General features: G+C 54.3%; 1 protein-coding gene across 2 annotated transcripts in view; it reads right to left on the bottom strand.

Annotated features, from left to right (window-relative positions):
* Positions 1 to 20,642, bottom strand: part of GSE1 (Gse1 coiled-coil protein) — a 501,636-nt gene that overhangs the window by 458,364 nt on the left and 22,630 nt on the right. The gene's annotated exons all lie outside the window — the stretch shown is intronic.

The following is a 20,642-nucleotide window of genomic DNA, read 5'->3' as shown; positions in this document are numbered from 1 at the left end:
TGAGCCACCACGCCTGGCTTCTAGCCCAATTATTAATACCTTTCTGAAGGCCCTATCTACAGACACAGGCACATTCCGAGGAACTGAGGGTCAAGGCTGCAACACACAAATTTGAGGGACATGGCTCAGCCTGTAACAGGAGTCCTCTCCCAGTCAGAAACCATTTGATGGGCGATGGTTCAAGTGATGCCAGCATGGAGGTGACACAGAAGCCTTCAGCCCCCTGGTGCCTTGAAATCCAGGCGCTCAAAGCTGTGTGTGACTTCAGGAAGGGAGCCCTGCTGGAAATCGCTCTGCCCCAAGGGGCGGCATCCAAGTCTGGGGAAGAGCCCGGGTCAGCTCCCAGCTTCAAGAGGCAGGAGTAGAGTGGCACTGGGCAGGCACTGATACCTGTCTCGCGGGTGCCCAGCACCCTGTCAGGCTCCATGGGGCACCCTGACCCACACCTCCCATCCCCAGGATCTCACTCCACCCCTGGTCTCTCCAGGCCAGATGGGAACCACACAGCTCCAAGTGGTTCCCGCCACAAGTCACCACCTGCAAAGGGCTTGCACGCCAGGGCCCCCTCCAGACCCTCAGCCCTGCGGAGAAGCTGCGGAGAAGCTGCGAAGGTGCCGCCTCGCCGTATGGATGACTGAAGCGAGGCTGGCTGCCAGTGGCTTGTCTAAGGTGACACAGCGCGGCAGTGGCAGAGTGGGACAGGAACGCAGTTCTCACACTCCACCCAGGCTGCAGTGATGCTTGGCTGGAGTCACGATGCGGGACTCCACCCTACGTGCCAGTGGCTTGTCAGCAATAATAAAGTGCTTAGCAAGAAAGACATTCCCTTAAAAAACAACAACAACAAAAAAAAACACAAGCCTGAAGCTGAGACCAGTCTCTCCTGGCACCCCACGTGCTTTCTGGCATGGGAAGGGGCAGCTTGGCCAGGGGGCCGGGTACCCCCCAGGAGTGAGGCTCTAAGGAACTCCCAGAGGGGTGGTGTCGGGATCCAAACCTAATGGAGGGTGTGGGTAAGCTTGCCTGTGGCTCACAGAGCCCAGTGTCTGCAAACAGGAGGCACTCAATAAATGCTCCTTGAGCACTCAAGGGCCCCACAGCCAGTATCAGCAAAACCTGCATCCCAACAAGGTCAAGTGGCACAGCCCTCACCTGTGAAAAGGAGTCTGGGAGCTTCCTGGCCCATAGATCATCTTACAGAGAAGGAACCTGAGGCCCAGAGAGGCAAAGCAACCTTTCCAAGATCACACAGCTTGCTTGGGTCTTGGCTAGAAGAAGAGTCCAGGTGGCTCCTCTCCTGCTGCCAGAGATGACAAGCTCAAGTGACAAGAATGCCTCCCTCCCATTCAGTGCTAAGATGGCACGGTGACAACATTAAAGCATGTTTCAATGGGCAGCGGGTGGCACCCCCATCACCTAATCACAGCCTCATGCAGCTTCCCAAATTCCTCCCAGCCTCAACTTACACAGGCATATTTCTTTAAGGCTGGAATCAGGACACGTGTACAGTCTGGCATCTGCTTATGGCCACTCAACATGACATCACTGGGGTGTTTTTTTTTAAGACAAGATCTCACTCTGTTGCCCAGGCTGGAGCACAGTGGTGTAATCACAGCTCACTGCAGCCTGGACCTCCCGGGCTCAAGCAATCCTCCTACCTCAGCCTCCCGAGTAACTGGGACTACAGGCATCACGCCCGGCTAATTTTTTTGTAGAAATGGGGCTAGCCATGTTGTCCAGGCTGATCTCAAACTCCTGGGCTCAAGCCATCTGCCCGCCTCAGCCTCCCGAAGTGCTGGGAACACAGCAGTTTTGTCAACCACACCTTACTGTCAACATTTGGATTTTGTTTCCACTCTGGTAAATAACAGTGCAAAGAACAACTCTGTGCACCTACTATTTCCCTTCTTATGAGTTACTTCTTTAGGACAAATTTCCAGAAGTGGGACTCCTGGGTCAAAGTAGCCAGTGTTTCTCAAACGCTTGACACCTGCTGACAAACGGTTTCAGTAAAGACTAATATGATACAGAACTATGCTGCCAGCGGCAATATGAATGAGCCATATTTTTGCAGCTCACCAACACTGAGTCTGACCATCTTTTTGGTGTGTTAATAGTTGGGACTATTACGCTAATAGTTTGGACTGTAACCGCGTCCCCATGTATTTACTGCTGTGTCTCCTCTCATTTGAATTAGCTGTTCAAATCCCCTGCTAAATCACAGCACCCCTGGAGGTGGGAAAGCTCAGTACCAGTCTCTGGTGGCCAACAGCTTTAGGTCACCAACTGGTCGCTTTCTGGACCAGGTCAAAGGCAGGATTAGGGTAGGGACCCCTAACCCTCTCCCAGCGGCCCCCTCAGCCTCAGCTGCCTGGATCACCAGGGCAGGCCCAGCAGGCAACGTCAGGCGGCCTGCCATACTCTCCCTCCCAGCCTCGGGATCACGTGCCGTGACCATGGCCATGCACCTCGATCTAGGGTTGCAGAATGTGGGCTGAGCAGCCGAGGAACACCTCTTGGCCTTGTGTGACCCTCGGGCTGGCCGCGGGAGGCAGGTGCTGCAGAAGCCGTTTCTGGAACTGTGAGTTGCTTGCGGGTTTCTCCCTAATGTGGGGCAGTGATGGTGATGGGGGAGAGGGCGGGAGGGGGCAGTGGTCCAGGGGGATGCACGCCAGCTGGGGGCTACAAGAGATGCAGAAGAGGTCAAGAACAGAATGCGGCGGGTTCCTCTGCATGCCAAATGATCAGAGCAGGGGCGGGGGCATGGGAGCCAGGCACTGACAGCCAAGAAGTGCACGTCGAGGTCATGCACAATGATAGAGGACGTTGCACTGGACAGCTATGACGCTTTGGGCGAGTTCCTTAATCCTCGGTGCCTCAGTTTCCTTATCTGTAAAATGGGAGCATCATGCCTACCTCGTGGGGTTGTTGTGAGAGTTAAAGGAGCCAATTCGTGCGCAGCTTCTGCAGGCCAGGGCTAAAGTGAGCAGAGAACAGAAACGCTGGACACAGTAAACACACGACAAACCCCAACACAGGTGAACCCCAACACGCGGCAAACCTCAACACACGGTGAACCCCAACACGCGGCAAACCCCAACACACGGTGAACCCCAACACAGGTGAACCCCAACACGCGGTGAACCCCAACACACGGTGAACCCCAACACAGGTGAACCCCAACAAGCGGTGAACCCTAACACGTGGCGAACCCAACACATGGCAAATCCCAACACAGGCAAACCCCAAAACACGGCGAACCCAACACACGGTGAACCCCAACACGTGGCAAACCCTAACACATGGCGAACCCTAACACATGGCGAACCCCAACATGCAGCGAACCCCAACATGCGGCGAACCCCAACACGGGTGAACCCCAACATGCGGCAAACCCCAATACGCGGCGAACCCCAACACAGACGAACCCCAACACATGGCAAACCCCAACACAGGCGAACCCCAACACGTGGCGAACCCCACCCCCACCCCCATCCGCTAATCTAGAGCACGCAGTGGTCAACTGCAGTCCAGGCTGAGCTAAGAATGACTTCTACATTTTTAAAAGGTCATTTAAAAAAAAATTACAAGGGAGAGTATGGGGCACAGAGCCTGAGGCTATGGGGCCCGCAAAGCCTAAGATATCCACGATCTGGTCCTTCACAGAGTTTGCAGTCCCTGGTCTAGAGGTACCAAAGTTTCCTTTGGAATCATGTGAAAGGGGACAGGTGGTGTGGGGGATGAGGACCTGAAGGAGTCAGGAGCTGAGGCAGCAGGAGGCCAGCATCAGGCAAAGCGTCAGGGAAGGGGCCTGGTCCAGGGTGTGGCTGCTATGACGCCCCTCGAGCCCCAGGCAGGCACCAGGAGGGAGAACTGAGTGGGAGCATCAGCCGAGATGCCACGGGCGATGGCTGAGAACTCTGGGGACCGTTCAGGGAGCACTGATGATTCCTTCCGCCAGCGACGTGGCAGAGTGCATCCCCAGCATGTGGTGGGGTACCTCTCCATCCGGAGCTCAAGAACCCAGGCCTAGCAGGAATGTTGAGACACCAAGGGCCTGGATACCAGGGAAACTGAGGCTAGAAGAAACAGCATGACCCATCCGAAGTCACCAGGCCGTTCAAGGACAAGGACGAGAACCAGGTGTCCTGACTCCCTCCTAATGCTGCTCCAACCAAACACTGACTGTGGGGTACATCCCCATGGTCCTGGGCACCTGGCACCCCCCCAAAACTTCCTCTGTCCCCAGGGACCCTCATCAGACACCCTCCTGTGAGGTCACCCGGGTCTGGATGCAGGGCCCTTGAGTGAGGCCCTGGGACAAGGACCCAGCTACCCCCCAGCAACATCGTGCCTTTCCAGAGCCAGTCTCCCCTTCATGCGCCATCCCTGAAAGCCTCTGTGGGTTTGTTCGTCACATCCCCAGCACCCAGCACGGCGTGTGGTGACTGGGAGTGGATGTGTGAGTGAATCAGTGGCGGACCAGAGAGGTTGCCTGTGAAGTGACGTCCTCCTCCGCTCATTCTACAGGCGAGAAAGCAGAGGCCTGGAGAGGGTGATGGGCTTGTCTGTCCTCACCCCGCTGGTCAATGGCAGAGCCGGGATTCCACCCAGCCTCATCTGGCTCTAAAGTCCGGGCTCCTCACACCAGTGCCCGCAGGGGATTCATGAAGGGGCTGCAGGCTCTGAGAACAGAAGATCTCCTGCCGCTGGGGCAGGGTGTAGGGGCCTCTGAATGACCCTCAGTCACCCCCAGCAGGGGAGGCCAGCCTCTCCCAGCTGGGCTGCAGGTCCCAGTGCATCTGTCATGTCCACTGCCATCACCCGGGGTCTGGCACGGACCAGGTCCTCAGCAGGAACTTGCTGGGTGATTGAGTGATGGGGCTGGCGGCGGGCAGGGGCCCCCAGTGCAGCACAGCAGAGCCGGCCCTGAAGACCTTCCCAGTTGGACTCCAGGAGCCTGGCCCGCAGAGCGGAGCCTGAGCGGGGGGCCAGGCCAGGGCTTCTGGCCGAGAGGAGCAAGTGGGGATTCTGCTGGGGAGCAGTGCCCTCGGGAGGACGGGGGGGTCCTAGATTCGGCTCCACATTCTGCCTCCCTGAAGGTGGAGATGCGAGGTGGGGAGAAGGCAAGCAAGCGCAGACGCCAACAGCCCCGAGTCGCCAGCCTGTCCCCATCACCAAGAGCCCTCCGCTCGGACCTGCCAAGAGCCGGGGCCAGCAGCGGGCCTGGAGAATAAACATGTCACAGCGAGGCCAGCCCGCCGGACCGCTGGAGCCAAGAACCGCCGGAGGCTGTAAACAGTCTCTCCTCTTGGCCACCGGCGCTGGCCCACCCCTCTGGGCTGGGAATTAGCACTTTGCCTGCCATAAAGAAAGGGCAGGAGGGCTGGGGGGGCTTGTGGAGGGGGCAGTGGGCAGGGAAGCTGGGCTGGCCGGGGGCCAGCACCTCCATCCTGGCGGCCTAGAAGTTTCCCCCTTTCTCCAAGAGGCGCTGGGAGATTGTGAATGAATGGGGCCTGCTGAGGACGCTGGGGGCCCAGCCGGGGAGGGGACGGGCAGGGGTAGGAGAGGAAGGGGTGGGGGAGGGGCTGAAGCCCATGCTGTAGGGGCCCCCCTGGCCTTGGCCTGAGCAGGCAGACGCTTTTCCAGCACGCCAAGCCCCACCTGGCTTGCAGCTGGATCTGGGGAAACCTGGGGGTTCCTGGGGAGGGGGTGTCCAGGCCCCATCGAGACCCGGTTCAGCCACCCCAAAAAGCCTCTCACACCAACTCTCACTCTGCTCCTGGCTGCTGGTTCCAATCAGGCTCAAAACCTGGCTTCATTCCAGTTCTCCTTGGTGGAACACAAGGCTTCTCAAAGGGCAGATGTGGCCCGGCCATCCCCAGCTGAGACCCTTCCACTGTGCCCCCACCCTTCAGACCACGGCCTGAGTCTCCAAGAAGGCCTCCAGCCCGGGCTTCCCCCAACGCCTGCCTCCTTGCCAAACACAGGTCTTCCCACCACACCCGGTGCCCTTTGCACATGTGCCCCCTCCATCTGGGTGCTTCCCTCCCTCCTTCCCATGCCTGGTTCACTCCCATTTATCGTTCAGAAGTGGGGTCAGCCGGCACCCCCTGCAGATGCCTCCCAGCCTCCCCAGGGAAGTCAGTTCCCTACCTGCCCTGTTCCCTGTTTCTCTCCTTCCAAACCCCTGTCCTGGTGGCACACTGACATTTGTTGATGTCTCTCCCACCAGACTGGAAGCTCCGTGAGGGAGGGGCTGTATCTGGCTTTGCACACCACGTTTCTGTCTTGCAGGCATGTGACGGCACTCAGTAAGTACTTGTTAAACGAATGAAGCAGCAGATGAATGAATGGATGGATGAATGAATGAGTCAGGCGGCCGTGTCACCTGGAAAGGTCACCCAGGGCTCAGTTCAAACGTCCTCCCAGTCTGCGAGGCTTTCACAGATGGGCCCCTGGGTCCCGCTCCCCAGAGCTCCCCACAAGGCAGGCCCATGGGACACCCACTCACACTGAGGAGGGGACACCGCATGCTTCCCAGGGCAGGGGCCTCCACAGCTGCCTCTTACCCCCAGTTTAGAGCCCTGGAGCCAAAGAGGGGCTGTGGGGGATGAGTGTGTTTGGGGGAAACTAGGGACGGAAAAAAAAAGTAAGGCAGTGAAGACACAAAGCCCAGCCTGCTGTGACCTCAACTCCTGTTTCTGCTGTGTCGCCTCAGGCCAGTGGTCTAACCTCTCTGCACTTCACTTTCCTTATCCGCAAAACAGAGAAAAGGCTGGGCGCGGTGGCTCATGCCTGTAATCCTAGCACTTTGGGAGGCCAAGGCAGGCAGATCACTTGAAGCCAAGAGTTCAAGACCAGCCTGGCCAACATGGCGAAACCCCGTCTCTACCAAAAATACAAAAATTAGCTGGGCATGGTGGTGGGCACCTGTAATTCCAGCCACTCAGGAGGTTGAGGCAGGAGAATAGCTTGAACCCAGGAGGCGGAGGTTGCAGTGAGCCGAGATTGTGCCACTGCACTCCAGCCTGGGTGACAGAGCAAGACTCTGTCTCAAAAAACTAAAAAATAAATAAATAAATAAAAATTAAAAATTAAACACAGAGACAATGATGACAGCATTCACCTCTTCAGGGGCTGTGGGGAGGATCCAGTGAGCCAAGACGTATGTGTACATGCCCAGCAAATGAGAGCTTTTAGGATTCAGGCAAGTTACCTTTCGGGAACATTCTAGGGGGCTTAAGGGATTCCCTTTGGAGTGTCCTGGCCCAGGGGCTTCAACTGCATGGAGTCCAGAACTCTGAGCCTGTGGTCTGTCCCCAGCCCCAGGCCCTAGGTGGAAGACCCTATAAACAGCTGTGAGCACACAGCACCCTTGGCTGGGTGGGTGTGGGGGACTGGGGGGCAGGCCTGGCATAGCAGGGAATTCAGGGACATGTGAGCCCCACCCTGCGAGCTCAGCTTGCTGCTGGGGAAACAGGAGTCCCCAAGAAGGGCAGATCCCTTTGTCATTCTCCCTGGGGGAAAGGACACAGTCTGTCCGGGCAGAAAGCCCACAGTTCAAATCCTTAACCAGGAGACACCACTTCACGCCTGCTAGGACGGCTAGAATCAGAAAGTCAAATAACAAGAAGTGTTGGTGAGGTGGTGGAGGACTGGAACTTCAGACACAATAGCCTGGCAGTTCCTCAAAAAGTTAAACACAGAATTGCTCACATGACCCAGCATTTCTGCTCCTAGGAACTGAGAATTCCTCAAAGAATTGAAAACATCCATCCACACAAAAACTTGTACTCACATGTTCACAGAAGCATTACTCACAGTAGCCAAAAGGTGGAAACAACCCAAAAGCCCATGGGCTGACGATGGATAAAGAAAACATGCTGTTTTCCATACAGTGGAGTATTATCTGGCCATAGGAAGAATGAAGTTCAGGGGTGAACCTTGAAGACATTTTGCAAAGTGAGAGAAGCTCAACACAAAGGTCACGTGTTATGATTCCATTTATAGGAAACATTGAGAACAGAAAAATCTATAGATGGAAAGGAGATTCACAATCGCTGGAGACTGAGGGGAGCGGGGAATGGGGAGTGACAGCTTAACAGGTACGGGTATCCTTTAGGGGTTAAAGTTTTGGGAAACTGGCCAGACACGGCGGCTCATGCCTGTAATCCCAGCACTTTGGGAGGCCGAGAAGAGGCACAAAGACTGCTTGAGCCCAGGAGTTTGAGACCAGCAACATAGTGAGACCTCGTCTCTACAAAAAATACAAAAAGTGAGACCCCATCTCTACAAGAAATATAAAAATTAGCGGGTCATGGTGGTGCACGCCTGTTGTCCCAGCTACTCGGGAGGCTGAGGTGGGAGGATCGCCTGAGCCCAGGAGGTTGGGGCTATAGTGAGCTGAGATCACACCACTGCATCCCAGCCTGGGCGACAGAGTGAGACCCTGTCTCAAAATAAATAAGTAAAGTTTTGTAAAACTGACAGTGGTGGTGGCCGCACAACTCTGTAAACTGCACACTTGAGACAGGTGAATTGTATGCTCTGAAAGTCATGTCTCAATAAAGCAGCTGCATAAAGGAAATCCCACTGCTTGGCCTTGGCTGCCTGTCTGTAGAGTGGGGTGGCTCCAGGCCCGCTTGCCACTCTTCCTCCCCTTCCGTGTCCTGCACAGCTGTGTAACCTGCATCAAGGGCCTGCTGGCTTCCCACGGAAGAGCGAGCAGAGTCTCCCTCCATCCAACCCCTCCCTGCGGGGCCACAAGGGCAGGCCGTGTCCCGTGTCCTGTCCTCAGGCCTTGGCTCTGCCCGCTCACCGCTGTTGCCAGGGTGCCACACCACCTTAGCATCCCGCACCTGCCCCACCTTTAACTGGACCTGGACACAGGTGTGCCTGCTTCACCAGGACCCCACCTGCCCAATCTGGCGCTATGCCCTGCGAAGCTGTTGCAGGGCTGGTGGCCATCACTCCATCTAGGTGGCCATCGCAAATGGATGCTGAGGAGGACAGTGGAGCAAAGATGGAAAGGGGGTGCCTAGGAGAGCGGCCCCAGAGCCAGGTGTGAGCTCAGAGCACAGGCACCCCCACAGGAGAGGACCCAGGGCCAAAGCAGTGAGCATCTCAAGAGAAATCCAGGCCCCTGCCACCGCCGAGGCCAGCTGGGGCCAGAGCCACATTCCCCAGGAACACACAGATGTTCTGGCCAAGGAGGAGGGGGAGAAGGGGGGTAGAGGTGGGGAGGGAGGGGGAGGAGGGAAGGGGAGGAGGCAAAGGGATAGGACAAGGGCTGGCTCTGACCTTCCCACAGAGCTGGGGCACAGCCAGGAGGCCCACAGCCTGTCTCCAGGGCGGGCGCAGGACAAGGCCCAATCCCCTGCCTCCTCTCTCCCTTAGCCAGGCCTGGCTCCACGCTGGGCCTGGGAGCACAGCATCTGGACTCCCAGGAGGGCTCCAGGCGAGAACAGACACAGGGAGCTGGGTGCGATCGGCCTAGCTCCAGCCAGAGGCCCCCAGGGCCCCTCCCAAGGGGCTCTCCTGGAACCCTGTGGGCCTGGCCTGAGGATCGAAGGGTCCCTCATGAATGCTGGCAGCCCCATCATTGCGGCAACTGAAAACATCCCTGTGTGGGGTGGGGTTCTGCCTCTGGTGAGCCCACAGCCTGGCTGGGGGCCTCATGTTCTCCAGAGCCAGCCCCCTCCCCATCAGCGCCACCATGAGCCCAGGAGTTTGAGACCAGCAACACAGTGAGACCCTGTCTCTACAAAAAATGTCCTGTGGGCCCCACCCCCGCTCTCTCCCGGCCAAGCCAGGCCTCTAGTTCCAATACTCCCAGCAACGGGAAGAGCTTCCCAAGCCCACCCTGGAGGCCGTGTGGGGCACAAACGGGGAGGAATGAGGATGTAGGGAAGTCCCCAGAGACCCTAACACTCAGGCCCTTCCTCGGAAGGTGCCCGATTCCAGAAGGCAGTTGGGGCTGGGGAGGAGAGGTTCCTGGGAGGGGGACAGCCAGCCCCAGCCCTCACTGCCCGGGCAAGCCTGTGCCAGCTCCTCCACATCACAGGCCGCCCGGGCCCTGAAGGGGGCCTAACAGGGGAGCGCTTCCTAAGCCGGTCAGCCCCCCCACCTTCCGCCAGCTCGGCTAAGGCCCGCTACCATCCACCAGGACTTGCACCCACCTCAAGTTTTCCTTTTTACCAACTCACTTTTAAAAACTCTTTAAACATTAAAATGTATCTCTCTCTCTTACCATCCACAGATGGCAACTAAAATATATCCACGGGTTGTAAAGCCCTAGCTTCCTTGTCCGCAATTCTGAAATCCAGGAGGCCCTGAAAAACTAAAAAACAAAAATTCCTAAGTTTGTGGCAAATCATTTGGCCATGAGCCTGCATGCTGACAGACAAAAGGCTACGCGGCTTTCTCTCACATCTCCAACACGTAGAGAAAAGCGAAGTCTGGAACTGTGGGGCACGGCCAGGGCCCAGCCAGGGCTTGAGTCAGTGGTCAGTGGCCCAGCCATGGTCACTGGTTTTGTTTTTTGTTTTTTTTTTTTGAGACGGAGTCTTGCTCTTTCACTCAGGCTGGAGTGCAGTGGCGTGATCTCAGCTCACTGCAACCTCTGCCTCCTGGGTTCAAGCAATTCTCCTGCCTTAGCCTCCCGAGTAGCTGGGATTACAGGCACCCAACACCATGCCCAGCTAATTTTTGTAGTACAGATGGGGTTTCACCACATTGGTCAGGCTGGTCTCAAACTCCTGACCTCAAGCAATCCACCCCCCTCGGCGTCCCAAAGTGCTGGGATTACAGGAGTGAGCCACTGTGCCTGGCCTCACGTTCACTTTCTGAAGTCAAAAAAAAAAAAAACAAAGGGAAACATGAGTTGCAAGGATCACTTGAGCCTAGGAGTTCAAACCCAGCCTGAGCAACACAGGGAGGCCCTGTCTGTAAAACAAAAACAAAATAGCTGGGTGTGATGGCGCATGCCTGTGGCCTCAGCTACTCAGGAGGCTAAGGTGGGAGGATCACTTAAACCGGGGAGGTTGAGGCTGCAGTGAGCTATGATTGCACCACTGCACTCCAGCCTGGGCGAAAGAGCAAGAACCTGTCTCCAAAAAAAGAAACACTTCTAGTCCCAAGGGTTTTCAGATGAGGGGTTACAGATCCACACAACAAAAACAAAACCAATACTGCTTCATTCTGTTCTAGACACTGCCCTGCTCCAGGCTTGGAGCCTGTCACAGGGTCAGTTCATCTCTGGCCTGTTCAGACTCACGAAGACAGAAAGGAGAGAGCAGCCAGGGCTGCAGGAAGCGGAGTTCATGTTTACTGAGGACAGTTCAGTGTGAGAAGACAAAGTTCTGGTGACGGACAGTGGCAGTGGCTGCACAGCACTGTGAACGCATTTAATGCCACTGAACTGTACATGTAAAAATAGCTGAAATAGTCAATTTCCTGTCATCTTAGCACAATAAAAATTGTTGAGGTTTGTGTGACCTACTAGCCCTTGAGCTGTCCCCTTGCAGTAAGATTAAATGTGAGGCGAAAGAGGGCAATGTCCTCTTGGGGTGATTCATTGTCAGTGAATGCTGCATCAGCAGCGCCCCTTGAAACACATCATCTGGTGTAAGAGTTCAGCCCACACCTGGAAACACCTGCCCAGAGCTGACAGGTCAGGATTTAGAGAACAGGGCCCTGGGTTCAGGCTCTGCCTCCACTGCATAAGAGCTGTGTGACGTGGGGGAAACCACATGACCTTTCTGAGCAAAGCTTCCTCCTTTCTTCAAGGAGATGGAGGATACTGGCAGCCACCGAGACCCAAGCCCCCAGGAAAATGCTCCACAAACATTTATTATTTTCCCTGTGATTACTTGAGAAAGGTGAGGTTGGCAAGCCCGCCTGATATGAGAGATAGGAAAAACACCCAAGGGTTCTATGAGGTCCCTGTCCCGAGGAAACTCAAGACCCCTGGTAGAAAGATCTAAAACTGGGCCCCAAGGACAAACCTGTGTGTTATGTGATAAAAATGGGATCCCAGCATATTTGAAGGTGGGAGGAAAGAGTGACAAGGTGTCAGCGAGCGGGTGAAGGAAAAGGCACGATTATCTTCAGCCCGCAGAGGGAGGGATGACAGAGGAGACAAAGGCAGAAGGCAGGGTGACAGCCCACAGCTATTTTTATTTATGGCAAAAAGAGAAGAGGGCAAAATCAGGCAGGGGCTGGTGGCTGCGTCTTCTGGCCTAGGAGTTTCACGTGTCCCCCTTGTCCTCCGCATCCACAGTGGCCATCCACGCTGTCCCGTCACTGGTGCTCGGCCACTGCAGTAGCCTCCTCCCTGCTCTCCCAGCCGCCAGCCTCCGGAAGCCACCTCGGTCTCCACACAGGGGTCTGCGGCCACATCACACGCCTGCTCAAAACCCTTCCCTGCTGCGTGTGGCAGAGTGGGCAAAGCGTACCCTCTGAATAGAATGTCCCAATGTCATCCTTTTTGGATCCTGAGCTCCCAAACTTAGACTTTAGAGAGAAAAAAAAGGGAAGAGGTGCAAACTCGGTGTTCCGGCCCACAGCACTTTTAACAGGAGAAAAAACTATGCATTACCCAGAAATCAGCGGAGGGGCTTCCTGGAGAAGAAACGTGTCTCTTTTCGCAGCTAAGCCGATGCGCCTCTGATAAACTAAACACAGCCGGACACTCTGGTTTGTCTTCTTGGAGAGGGTGTTTACGTTTTAAAATAAACACATCGCCCTCCTTCAAGTCTTTTGGTCAGAAGACTCGGCTCCGTGTGAGTCCCACCAGTGAACAGAAGAAACCCCACAGCAGGGTACCATGGCTCTCACCTGTAATCTCCACACTTTGGGAGGCTGAGGCGGGAGGATTGCTTGAGTCCAGGAGTTTGAAGCCAGCCTGGACAACATAGTGAAACCCCATCTCTATAAAATATACAGGCGGGGCACAGTGGCTCATGCCTATAATCCCAGCACTCTGAGAAGCTGAGGTGGGCAGATCATCTGAGGTCAGGAGGTAGAGACCAGCCTGGCCAACATGCTGAAACCCCGTCTCTACTAAAAAAACAAAACAAAACAAAAAATTAGCTGGGCATGGTGGTGCATGCCTGTGATCCCAGCTACTCGGGAGGCTGAGGCAGCAGAATCACCTGAACCAGGGAGGCAGAGGTTGTGGTGAGCCAAGATTACGCCACTGCACTCCAGCCTGGGCAACAGATGCGAGACTCCATCCCACCCCCCCCAAAAAAAAAAAATTAGCCGGGTGTGGTGTTGCGTGCCTGTAGTCCCAGCTACTCCAGAGGCTGAGGTGGGAGGATCGCTTGAGCCCAGGAAGTCAAGGCTGCAGTGAGTCACGATCACACCACTGCACTCCAGCCTGGGCCACTAAGTGAGACCCTGTCTCGAAATAAAAAAGAAGGAACCCCACACTCCAGCTCATATTTTCTCAAAACAAGGAGGCCTGGCAAGGAGCAAGGGGCTGAAGGGTCGGGGTGGGGGGTCTCTGCAGTGTAGGGCGGAATCAAATGGGGGCATTGAAGTCTCAGCAGAAACAACTGCATCATCTAGGGCTGAGTGGGCACTGTCCAGGGAAGACGGCAGCCCTCCCCAGCCCCAGACTCTGGCCAGCAGAGCTCAGGCTACCTCCATCCATCCCGACCCTCCCAGCACATCACCATTGGACGCACCCTGGTTTCGCTCATCCACTGCTTTATGGCCTGTCTCCCCCACTGCAAGGTCAGCTCCTGGCAGCCGGGGACTCTGGTCTGTGTTGTCCACAGCTAGGCACCCCCACTCTGTCCCAGGACAGGCGTGGCCCACAGCTGGGGCCTAGAAAACGTGTTCCAAGGACATGTCTCAGTGTATTTTGCCAGCCGCTCTCATCCCCCACTGACCTTGTCCGCAGAGAGGACCCTTTCCTCTCCCCTTTTACAGCCAGGAACACATGGCTTTGCTCTTTCTGAGCCCTGGTCCCCATGGTTGGGAGCTACAGTGACCCTTTGGGTCCAGACAGGGTGTCCCTCAGGGTCACTGCAGCTCCCAGCCCTCCCGGTGGTGGCCAGGGCTTCTGATCTTCCTTCCCTTCTGCCACCCACACAGAGGCCGACTCCCAGCCCGAGGTGTGAGGACACTGAGAGCCACACCTGCATGTTCTGGCCACCCTCTGCTGGAACAGGACTCGCCCAACCAAGGGGTGCTCTTGGTAGGAGGCAGGAATTGTTGGCGCCTTGGCATTTGGTTTGTCACTGACTGTATCTAGGAATTGCCCTGCGTGCTCACCACACATCCAAGATGGAAAGAAAACACACCTCACAAGAACCACGCTGATTTTTGCTCCAACAGCCCCGTGGGGACCCTGGGCTGGCGGTGCTACTGGGACAAACCCTCTCTCTGCTCCAGGCCTCGGATTCTCAGCTATAACAATGTGCAGGTGGGGACCGCCCCTCTAGGTCCCTTGGCCAACGAGGAGGCGGGGCAGGCGGATGAAGGTGCTTGCTCTAAGGTGACACAGAGTGGGGACACCAGGACCAGGGAGGGCCTTGATCCCGGAGGGAGCTGCCAAGTTTCCTAGCATAGAGAGGGACTGACTTAAGTCTGCAGAGAGGCCAGCACTCTTGTGACTGCTGGTGATGCAGGAAACACAGTCCCCAGGATCCATCTTCTGGAACCAAGTGGAAGACCTGAATTATTTGGGTTTTAGGCCCTAGGCTGAGATAAAGGATTTGGGATTTTAAAGCTAGAAGTGACACCCTGGGTGTCATGATGGAACAGGAATTACATTAAAGACTGTGTAAGCAAAAACTCAGTTATACGTAAGAAATTCCCCTTGAGGAAGAAAAAGGGCTGGAGTCCTTTAAAATTAACTGCCTGTTCTTCTCTCTGTAGCTAGTGAGACTCATCTCTCCCTTTCCCAGGCATTGTGAAGACTCCCTTCCCGTCCCTCTCCAAGTGGATGGAGGGGGGCCCCCTGGGGTCCCACAATCCCTCTTCCAATGTGGATCCCCAAGTGGCTCTGGGTCCATCGTTCTGAACTGCCCGCCCATGTGTCTGGCTTCCCCGCCAGGCTCCGAGCTCCGAGGGGCCAGGTCTTGTTCTCTCTGTGCCTGGCATGCAGGAGGTGCTCAATAAATGGCTGATCGATAAATCAATCACATCCAGCCCCTCGTCTGACCCCACAGGAAATGCAGAAGTTAAGCGGCTAGCCTGAGGTCACCAAATGAGCAGCAGGTCCCATACCGGGGTCTCCAGACTCCCTGGCCAGTGCTCATCCTCTGACACAGTACAGGCTTCTCCAAGTGTCCTGGACACATATTCACAGGGGAGAAATCCAAGCCCAGGGTGACCTTCAAATTCAGTTAAAAATGGATTCTGCTGATCTTAATAAAAGATCCATTTAGCTTCTGAATGAGGGAATGCAAATTCCAGCAGGCCCCCCGCCCCGTCTAAACACATGGTCTAAACACAGGACCTAATGGGACTCCCTCCCAACACAGGGAGCCTTGGCAAAGAAGGATAGCATGTCGCTGGATTAATTTATGGAGCTGCTCAAGGTCCGGGCAGGTCTGGCTGCCAGCAACCGGGAAAAGAGCATGTCTGTGTTCCACCCATCAAGAAACAATGCTTACCAAAGGCCTCGGATGAAATCCAGAAAACTCTCCAAACTCCCCCTGGGCACCAGAGACTCAGCCCGTACCAGCCACACTGAGGGCCCTTTTTTCCCCTTCTCTCTCAAATTAAGAAAGTCACACACACTCATTGTGACAAGCCAAGACGCAGGAGTGCACATGTGAACTTGACGCCAATCCCTTCCCCGCTCTCTCCTCTCCCATCCCCCAGGGGCTGACAGTCAGATGCAGGTCCCCTCTGAGTTCTCCATGAAACTTGTGAACAAGTTGGAACTTGGAACAAAGTTCCAGAAGAGAGAGGGGCCTTCTCTCCCTAGTCACCTAAACTGAGATTATCCCATGCACATTACTCAACATTTCAGGGGCCTCATTCAGGTCGAGACAATGATAACACGGGCCCCAACCCTCTACCCACAACCCCCAAGTCCAAAAGTTCTGGCAACCATAAGTTTTTCTTAACTCATTTGGCAGCAAAAACTGCCCTGCCCTGAGGCTATTTAGAGCCCTAGTTTTTCCCCACTGGGCGTGAATACTCACATGTTTTGCAGCAGAAACATGACCGTGTTTGGTTATCGGGTGCTGCCCCCGACTCCGCTGGGGTGTCGTGTCAAACACAGCATTGGTACTAAAGCATCTGTCTGAGGTTCTGAAAAATCCTGACTTCTGAGACATATCTGGCCCCAAAGGTATCAGACCAGGGGCTGCAGGTCAGAAGTGATGGGAATAGGAGCTGCTGGCTTTGATTTGTTTTATTTTTTAACTCTGTGTAAATGGAATTAGGCTGCTGACTTTTGAAACACAGAGGCTCTCATTCTTTCTAACCTTTCCGGGATATTCTCAGCAGTGTGGTGCCCTGGGGCATCCTGAGTCTTCTCCTTCACGGTTAAGTTCACAGGGTTAATTTTGACGACCACAAAACGCTGCAGTGGTCATCCTCAATGGTGCATATGCACCCCCTGGAATCTTTACCTCGATAGGGGATTAGCAGGGGGGACCCAAATGGTGTCAGAAATATAGGGCAGAAGAAGGCGGATTTGACAAATGTGGCATAGAGCAATACTCCAAGACTCTAAATCCAGAGAGCTGCATCCCAGTCCAGCCCCTGCGTGACTTGAGGCAAGTGACTTAACCTCTCTGGGCCTCAGGAACATGGGAAGCTGCGAAGCTGCTTCCAACTCTCCTTTGACAGCTGCCACCCCTGTCCCTGCCAGGGTTACGGCCCCCACCTCTGATGTGGTTTTTGCTCATTTCCTCCTCTCCTTCCAACTCGCCTGCCCAGTGGCACTCAGAAAAATCCTTCTTGTAAGATGTTTTGTTACAGTGTCGTTCACCCCTGCTCCAAATACACAGTGGCTTCTTATCGCCCCAGTGAATGGAGCTCAAGCTCCTCTGTGGGTTTTTTAAATCTGATATTAAAAATATTAAAGTACTTAAAATTCCACCAACCGTAAGATAGCTGACTTCACCTATGCCTGTTCCTCCTCTCCTCTCACACGTAGGCAGAGGCACATGCCTGCGATTGGATGGTGGAATCCGGATGGGTCTGTTTCTCACTTTTCCCACCTCACAAATCTCCTGAGTGATTCCTGTACTGGGAACAAGTCTTTATGATGATCTGAAAGCTACTGGCCTCATGACTGGCCCTGCCTGAGCTATGGCTGCCCCGAACACTCACTGTTAGCCATTTTTAGCCACTCACTTTTAGCTTCTTCTTAAAAAAAAATACACAGACCTAGGCACCTTGGATCCTGCTCTCTAGACACTTGTGTCCACCCCAACTTTGGCAGCAGAACTTCAGATTCTCACCCTGGAGAGAAGGTCTTTTCAGCCATTTCCTGAAACACACTGCACAGAACAGAAGTCCATCAGAGTAGACATCAGTGCCTTAAAGGCACTGATAAGTCCTGCAGCCAAAGCTCCTGGTTAACTGTCTTTATTCTAACTGTTTCCCAAATGCATTTGAGCAAGGGGAAAAAAAAATCCCAACACTCGAGTCATTAGTCTTCCTTGGCACACACATGGGGCCCTGCTAAGCGTCCACGGTCACCTCCCATACTTCCAGAGTCATCGCCTGCTCAAAAACCTTCCAGAATGGCCCCTGTCTCCCTGGTAACCAGTCTGAATCCTGATTGTTTGCAATCAACCTCTTTTTACCTCTTAGAAAAAGCAGCTCATTGTGGTTACTGCCTTGTGCAGATCTAAAAGAAATAGTCCCAGACCAGCCTCTGACCTCCTGGGTGACGTTAAGCGAATCCACTGGCCTCCCTAAGCCACAGTCTCCTCATCTATGAAATGAAAGAACCAGCATCCCAGGACTAGAATTTTTGGGTTCTAGTCTATCCAGGGGTCTCAGCCCAGAGCTGCCGCAGAGACCACAAGGGCGCACGGACACGGAGTCCAAGAACAGCAGCAAAGAGAGAAGGTGACCACTCTCCTGAAGTGATTCAGCGGTGTGGACTCAGAGTCGAGCTCTGCTACGTCGTTGAGTCAGAGTAGAGCTCTGCTACATACTGGCCGCATGAGCCTCGGTAAGGCCTTCACCTCCCAGAGCCTCATTTCCTTTTTCAAAAATGAAGCAGGCTACACACAGACATACACACACACAAACACACATACACACACACACACACAAGTGCATGTACAACTGGAGAAGTCGGAATAAGATCTATGGACTGTCGACGTCAGTGCCCTGACTGCGGCATTGTACTATAGTTACCCAAAAGGTTACCACTGGAAAACATTCAGTGAAGGGTACACTGGCTCTTCATTATTTCTCACAACTGCATGTCAATCTACAATTATCTCAGAATAAAATGCTTTTAAAAATTGGCTGGATGCAGTGGCTCACGCCTGTAATCCCAGCACTTTGGGAGGCCAAGGCGGGTGGATCACTGAGGCCACAATTTCAAGACCAGCCTGGCCAACATGGCAAAACCCCATCTCTGCTAAAAATACAAAAATTAGCCAGGCATGGTGGTGGGTGCCCGTAATCCCAGCTACTCGGGAGGCTGAGGCAGGAGAATCGCTTGAACCCAGGAGGCAAAAGTTGCAGTGAGCTGAGATCGCACCATTGCACTCCAGCCTGGGCAACAGGGCGAGACCATCTCAAAAAAAAAAAAAAAAAAAAAAGAAGCAGGTGAGCCCAGGAGTTCAAAGCTTCAGTGAGCTATGATCATGCCACTGTACTCCAACCTCGGTGACTGAGCAATATCCTGCCTCCACAAAAAAATAAAAATAAGAATAAATTTAGAAACGTAGCAGGAATACTCATGCAGATATGGCAGCTATTCAACAGGATGGTGTGTTTATCATTCCTTTCCAATGCCTATCCACATCACGAGTGTTCAATAAACAGACACCGAAGAATTGAATGAATGGAGAAATAGAGGGAATGTGGACTCGGTGTTCAATTTTTTTCTTATTCTTTTGATGAAGCCTTAATAGTCCAGAAAAGGAAACCCGTTTTGAAGTCTGATGGCTGGGTACACTGTAACCAGAGGACTCCCTATGGTCTCCCAAGCATTAGATGCCTTACCAAGATGTGCCAGATGCCTGGGGAAGAGCCTTCTAGCAGGCTCCCAGCCTCCTCCAACAGCCCTCCTGCCCTAGTCGGCCAGACGCCAGGTTGGGCGCAGGCACACAGCCAGCAGAACCAAGAACAGGGGTCACTCTTGTTCGCGAGGGCATTTACACAAATCCCGCCTTCTTCCCAAAAGGGCGAGGCGGCTTCCAGGTGAGGCCCAGATGCTGCCTCGACCCCCTCACCTTCTCTCCTTCTGCCCTAGTCCCTTCCAACAGCTGGCCCAGGGAAGCCACCCAGAGGCTGCCAAAGAGAATATCCCCCTCCTGATGTCACCCCCTCTGCCACTTGCTGAAGCTGGCGAGGAGGCCAGGAGGCCTCCAGGCTCCCCATTGCCCAACGAGCTTAGGCTCCGGAACCTGCAAGGTCACTGAATAGGAACCAAAGGGTGAGGGGGACAGGCCCAGGATGGAGGCAGCAGAAACACAGATGAGGTCCACAAAGGCTCCTGCAGAGCCACTCACGCCTGTGAAGCTGGAAACAACCTGGGCACCCAGCAACAAGGCGGCCATATGCAGCCAATGAAACTCCTGTTCTAGAAGAACCACATGAGGCCATATAACAATGCTTGGCACATCGCTCTAACACATCCTAACTTGTTTAACCTTTGAAACAACCTTCCAATTAGACGTATGGCTATTACCTTTACAGATGGGGAAATTATAGCACAGAGAGGTTAAGTAATGGACCCAAGAACACACAGCTAGCAAGGGGTAGAGCCCCGATTTGAACCCCAGCATCTTGCTCTACAGTGGATAGTCCTAACCCCTCTAAAAGACATTCATGATGTCCTGGGTGAAAAAGACCAAAACATACAATCTACAGCATGGTCCCACCCACAGTACTGCCCATGTGTGTGCCCTGCACGTGTCTGAGTGCACCAGAATGTGCATGAGCAAAAAAGGGCTGGAAGCTCTGGACGGCGGAACTTAGGTCATTTTCATTACCTCCTTCTCATCTCTGCTGTCTACATTTTCAACATGAATAGCTTAGACTTCGGAAAAAGATTCAAAACTGCTGCCCTTGTCCTCCTCGGTACCCTGCCCCTCTGCACGTGCCCACCCATGCCTGCCCACCCTGGAGACCCTGCTAATGGCCTAAGTCCTTCAGGCCCCCGGACCGTCCCACCACCCAAGTCTATCCATCATGGGGTCAGGGAAATCTTCTAGCCAGAAGCCTTGCAAGTATCGCCTCCCATACGTTTTGCATCAGCACAAGCGGCCCTTCTCACCCGGGACGCTTACTCTTGAGGTGAGGGGTAAGTTCCGGCCTCTACTCACGAGCCCATCACAGGCGCGAGGACTATGTTTGCAGCAACACTGGGGGATGTTCATGCCGGGGCGTGAAGTGAACAGAAGAGGCACAGCTGCACGTAGAGTTCCATCTCAACTTGATAGAAAGTACGTACTCAACACACCAAGGGGGAAACA

This window comes from Pongo pygmaeus, chromosome 18, assembly GCF_028885625.2.
Source record: "Pongo pygmaeus isolate AG05252 chromosome 18, NHGRI_mPonPyg2-v2.0_pri, whole genome shotgun sequence".
NCBI classification, from domain to species: domain Eukaryota; kingdom Metazoa; phylum Chordata; class Mammalia; order Primates; family Hominidae; genus Pongo; species Pongo pygmaeus.
Note: the sequence above shows the minus strand (reverse complement) of the source record. Positions and strands in the feature narration are given on the sequence as shown.